At 30.2% G+C, this 6165-nt stretch overlaps 1 protein-coding gene across 9 annotated transcripts in view; it reads left to right on the plus strand.

Annotated features, from left to right (window-relative positions):
- Positions 1-423: 423 nt before the first annotated feature.
- The window catches only part of LOC106469453 (insulin receptor-like), an 89022-nt gene continuing 83280 nt past the window's right edge, over positions 424-6165 (plus strand). For 2 of the 9 annotated variants that reach the window (XM_022397975.1, XM_022397973.1), the window contains exons 1-2: positions 424-691; positions 845-883. The gene's annotated coding sequence lies outside the window, so the exon portion shown is untranslated. Of the gene's footprint in view, positions 725-844; positions 884-6165 lie in introns of all 9 variants that reach the window. The other 7 variants (XM_022397974.1, XM_022397978.1, XM_022397976.1 and 4 more) reach the window with 4 other exon arrangements.

Genomic DNA, 6165 nt, shown 5'->3' on the forward strand with positions numbered 1-6165 from the left:
AAATAAGGGCAAAACGAATTAAAAATTGACAACAAATTAAAATAACTATAGTCTTATTTAAATATCGCAGCATAAAATGCAGAGATGATTGGTAAACATTATTTTCTGACGGTTACATAAAGACTAATATTTACAGAACTTGTTTCAGAATAATGTTTCCAGGACAACTCTTGTTTTTATTTAAACGAGCAATTACAAAATGGTAATAAATAAACATATTTTAGATTGCACTTAACTGTTCTGTCACAAGAGGGTGACACTTTATTTTAATTGGCTCTCTTGCGTCCTCTTTTGATCAAATGTTTGTACGATGTAAACATTTTGCTCTTTCACACAACTGCGGTTCATCCTACTTGAATGGAATCGACCATGGTTAGTTGACCAATCAACGACAACTGTTATTTACACTCAGCGGTATGTGCGTAAATGATTGATTTGGTAATCTTTAGGTCGTGTTTTTTTGTTAAAAGATTAGTACTAGTAGTCGTCATATTTTGGTTGTCGAATTTTCTCTGACAGTGAGTAACATACTTACATATTTCTTTCTTCTCTGAGAATACGGAAAGAAAAGTCTGCTGTTCACAGATAACAGTAATATGTTGTAAACAAGCAAAAACTGTTGTACGTTATTATTAGGTTGGGTCGTTGTTTTCGTGATTTGTGTGCCACGTCGTACCGAAGGCAAAGCAAGGTTGATATTCTGAATGAACTTCCGAAGGCTTGAGTAATCTTAACTAAAATAATCTTTTTTTCAGAACTTTTACTTTTTAAGTCATTCACTGGTACTTGTTTAGGTTAGTTTAATACACAGTATATATTCTAATTGTGGTTGACATTGTTGCAGATTGAATTCGACTACTTCGTGTATCTACTGAGAGCAACCGTAAGTGCCATTCTTTCATGTTTTACTAAACCTAGTCTTTTGTAAGTTATGTTGTAAACAAGTCGTAAGCGTAATCGTCACATACGAGCGGAGCGAAAATATGTAAGCAGATTTTTTTTTACTCGGATAAGTTTTAGTTTTATAGTTTAAATTAGAACATCAATACTGAAGTTCTAAGCGTTGTTTTGGTGTTTGGGTTCAGAAATTTCTTGTCAGCAAAATTAAAACAAATTCGTGTATATTGTCGACAGGTTTTTCTTATATTTTTTTATTTTATAAAATTAAAATACCAGTACTTTCTACTTATACTGCGGTTTTGGCTGATGTTATATATTTATACTAGCAAGTTAACTACATCTCTGGGACGAAATATATACAAAAATTCCTGTTATAAGCTCATATTGAGCGTTATATATATACTATTACTATTATTATAGTAAAATTGTAAGTGTTCATTAGTAATAACTGTATGAGTAGATAGAAAGAAAAGAAATGGTTTCTTCCTAATTTTTTGATGGATTGGATTAGGTTTTATAGTTTATAACAAGGAATGAACATCTTTTAGTGCAGATAAGCTAAAGAATAAGCAAATTTATGAGTTAGTGATATATCACAGGTCAAAAACTTTGAGCTAATTACATAAAATAGTAGCTGAATTTATTTAAGTATCTCAGTTACCTAAAGTAATTAATTTATAATAAGTTGCTTATTTGTTGTGATTTTAGTTATATTATAAATCAAAATAAAAGTGGAACATGAACTCTATTTTTTTGTACCAAAAATGTGTTGCAATACAAGAGAGAGAAAGAACTCCTTTAGAATGTAAATACATCAAAAAATTGGCTGATGTTGTATTCAATTTTTGGTATATATATAAGGCTTAAGGTAAAAGTTTGGGTAGGGATGAAAAACACGGGCAAGTTTTCTGTGTTACTATAGTTGTTACTACATTACTTTGGTCATTGTAATGTCTATATTAGTTCTGCTACATTAAAAACTGGATTCCTGCTTATGGCTGTTTATAATATCAAGGTTTCACTAACTGAACAGAATTGCATAACCAAGAAAGTAAGTGAAAGCCATTTGGCCAAACAAAATAACTGTGGCAACTTCAAACAAAATTTGGGTCTGCTAGATATTTTGATAACGAAATTTTACCTGCTGTTTTATTCTTAGTTTGTTTTGCATAAGAGTATATCATGTATTTTTAAAGAAAGGCATTAGTTGAAAAGTTGAACGAACCGTATAAAACAACAGTGTATACAGGAATTCATAATTTGTGTAATACGTACATTTTCTAGAAAAGGTGTTTAAAAATAGTTTTTCAAACATTGTTTTACAAGAAATCTGTCTTGTGAAAGTTAACATTGAATCATTTAAATTATAAACAATCTTAATAATTATGTTTCTTCTCACTTTTCTGCTGAACAGACTTTATACTTGAAAAACGTAAATTAATTTTCCGTTAAAGTTAAGAATTGATGTTTGGAAAGTTGATGAGGGAGCTTAAAGGGATAATAGCTTTATGACATTTGGTTAGTTATATTGCTTTACAAGCATTCATATGGAAGTGGTTCAAGATGTATGTACGTCTAAGAATTATTTTAGTTTATAATTACACTTGTGATGGTAGTGGTGAGTGAAGGACATTATGGCATGTATAATCTATCTTTTAACACAGTTGTGTTTATTTTGATGTTATATCCAAAAAATTATTTGCTTTTACTAGTAAGTGATTCAAAGTTTAAGATGATACACAAGAACATTGACTGAAACATTTTGTATACTCAGTCATGCAAAACTTGCATGAATATACAAGATAAAATTTGATATTCAAGACATTTTGAAACAAAACTCTGATATTTTACTCATCTATAAGTACACTGGTCGGCAAAATTATTTTTCAGATACTTGCATCCTTCATTGATGATTTGTCTTGGTGAAAATAACACTAAAAGATACTCTATTTTAAAACCTGTCATTATGCATTTCCAAAACCGTTTTTACACCTACATGCTAAAAATTAAAATGTTATATTATGAGGATAAATGTTATTTATTCTAGAACACTTAAAAAAAACAAGGCAGCAGAAGGCCAGACAAAAGACTGGTGTTTCCTGTTTACTTTATGAGCACTAGTGAGATAAAAGTTAATGTAGCCTTTTACATTCGTAAAATCAAAAGGTGTTTGAAGGAAGTTGAACTTTATCAGGTAAATCCTCCCATAATTTTATAACGTAATGGAGAAATAGGCTTGTTTGAGAAAAAGTGAGAGTTTGGATTTTTGAAGTTATATTTATCACTTATGAAGTCCGTACTTTCAAATTTTTCATTTCACCACTCAAACATATCAGACAATTTTGAAACATTTGCATAAAATCTCATCTACACTTTATTGAAAACCATAAACTCCTCATCCTAACTAAGATTTCTTAATGTCATATGAACAGGGTAGATCCATTGGACTAAACCTATATTGGAAAATTAACGTTTGCTCTAAGTTCTTTGATCCGAAATGTGCTTAATCTAGCTTCATAGAATTTGGTAAAGTATTAACTTTATATCTTGTCTTGGGCTCGGTCCATCTCGCCAGTCTTGTAATACCCATGAAAAATGTGAAATAAATCTAAAATACCCATTTTTCTTTCTAGAATAATTTCAGATTGTAACAGAAAAACAACTTCAGTCTACATCTGTTTTCATTTAATTCGGTTGTTTTATTGCTCTTTGAACCATGTGTAACTACTAAACCCATGTAACGAAACAAGAAATCACCAAACTTAAGTTTGAACCATGTGTAACTACTAAACCCATGTAACGAAACAAGAAATCACCAAACTTAAGTTTGAACCATGTGTAACTACTAAACCCATGTAACGAAACAAGAAATCACCAAACTTGCTCTTTGAACCATGTGTAACTACTAAACCCATGTAACGAAACAAGAAATCACCAAACTTAAGTTTCTAATTTTTACGTTTGAGTTCTTCTTATAACAATAAATAAAAAACACACATTTAATTCGGTTGTTTTATTGCTCTTTGAACCATGTGTAACTACTAAACCCATGTAACGAAACAAGAAATCACCAAACTTAAGTTTCTAATTTTTACGTTTGAGTTCTTCTTATAACAATAAATAAAAAACACATTTAATTAAAGACAAGAACTTAAGTACTTACATGTGGATCTCAGTCTTGATAAAAGTTAACCCTAAAACACAATAACACTGGAAGAATACAATGTCCTATAACTATCATAATTTAACTGGCTTTCTAACTAAGTTGTGGCAGTTGAACTTGGAGATAGCAACTTTGAATCTGTTGGCTGAATAAGTTAAAATCTGTCTAGAACAAGTTAGCATTCTACATAATTTAGTTAATTAAAATCTTTCTTTATTGGCTATAAGTAATGTAAGAGAGAATTACATTTGTTGAAAGACAGTATATGATAAGATTGTAATTTTCTGGGTTATACTTCTGTAAATCAAGATGATTAGAGACTATAATTTTAGATTGCATCAGAAACTGAAATAAGAGTTGAAAGAATGTTTAAATGGGCAGCTGGGAGATAACAAGTGTGACATGATGCATAGAAGAAATGATGGAGAATTTATTTAAATATTTTACTTTGAAATTAAAACTTGTTTGAAAATTTTGTTTATTAACTATGCTTTGATGCCAGGTTTACTGGCATAAGTTGATAATAAAGTGGCTTACAGAAATATTGAATATAACTATAAAACATTTTGACATGTGCATTTGACTCCCACCATTACATACATGGTTAAACTAGGTTTTCCTTTGGAAGTTCTTCAACGTTTATCACGTTAGTAAAGGGATCAAAATTGCACATGCTACTACAAATTAGGTTACATCAGAATATTATAAAGATTTATAATAATCTTCGTACTTTCAAATTCAGTATGACAAAGGAAGAACTCTGAACTCTTTTGTCTCAATAGCTCAAAAACGCTTTCCAAATACCTCATTCATTTTCTACATTCTGGCCCATTTATTGAGATTCAAGGTCTACTTGAATGAAAGAAATATTGTCAGTAGAATTGGCATAAATAATAACAACAAATGTCAAAGAAATAGTTCTTTTTTTAGCTGCATGCTATTTGTTTATCCAAACCATTTTCTGATAGCACTTACAGTAACTTGTCAGTTTCTTACGTGATGTTTTATCCCAAGTTTTTTAGAAGTTTGGTAAACAGCATTTAATGTGTCCTTATCCAATAAAGCTGATGCTTTGTTAAAAACTTAGTGTGTAAGGTAAAAAAAAAGAATTTTTTTTAAAACCACACTGAAAATTATTAATCAGATGCTAACTTTATTAACATATGCATTTACCTCTAGATTCCAAAACTCGGATTAATGAGTGTATTTTCCAGTCTTCTCTTTATTCACAAAAATAGGAATCGTATGGAAAGTCTCAGAATCATTAGAAAAATTCTCTTTTTCTGAAAAACCTTTTCAGTAATAACAGTTAATGTCTGTGCTTAGCTTGTACAAGGTTTAAAGATAAATCTCATTAGAGTTAAAGCTTTACTCTCTGGAAGTTTCCATAAGTCTTTTTTTCTAAAATGAATTTTCTTCAACAAAAATAAGATGAAAGGAAAAATCCATCTATCTTTTAAAAATATGAATCTCTTTTAGTCATTCACCAGTTAATCATTTCAGTCATGTTCCTTTTCTCTATAAAAATTATGCCTAGTTGCTAAAAAGACTGCTGTTGTCAATTACTTGTAAAAACTTTAAGAGTCATGTTTGATATTTTGTGATATGATAATCTCTTGTTCGTACATGAAGGAATTGCCAAATTTCTGACATTTATTAGCTAACCAGGAAAGCTGTTTAAGCCAGTGAGGGGCAAAGGGGAGAGGCCATTCAAGAAAATTTGTAACCCAGTTTTTAATTTTGTGCAAGTTATGTATTTTAGACATAAACAAAATACCGAATGAGTACAGTATTTACAAATATCTTGAAGGTAAACCAGTCACACGGTATTTTCTGTAGAATTAAAGTTCTATGGTAACTTTCAGTGCCAAGAATATCGTGCTTTGCCAATATACGTGTTTATCTTCTTGGGATCAGACATCGAAAACCTAAAAGTCTCTAGAACTATGGCAATTTGTATTTCCTTCTCAGTATCTCAGTATTTATGAACAATTCAAAGGTTGTTGAATTACCATATTTTTTGGTGTATAAGATGCACTTTTTTACCCCAAAACTTAGTATGTCAAAATACTGCTTGTGTCCTATACACCGAAGGTATGAAT

Source organism: Limulus polyphemus, unplaced genomic scaffold, assembly GCF_000517525.1.
Source record: "Limulus polyphemus unplaced genomic scaffold, Limulus_polyphemus-2.1.2 Scaffold3496, whole genome shotgun sequence".
Taxonomy (NCBI): domain Eukaryota; kingdom Metazoa; phylum Arthropoda; class Merostomata; order Xiphosura; family Limulidae; genus Limulus; species Limulus polyphemus.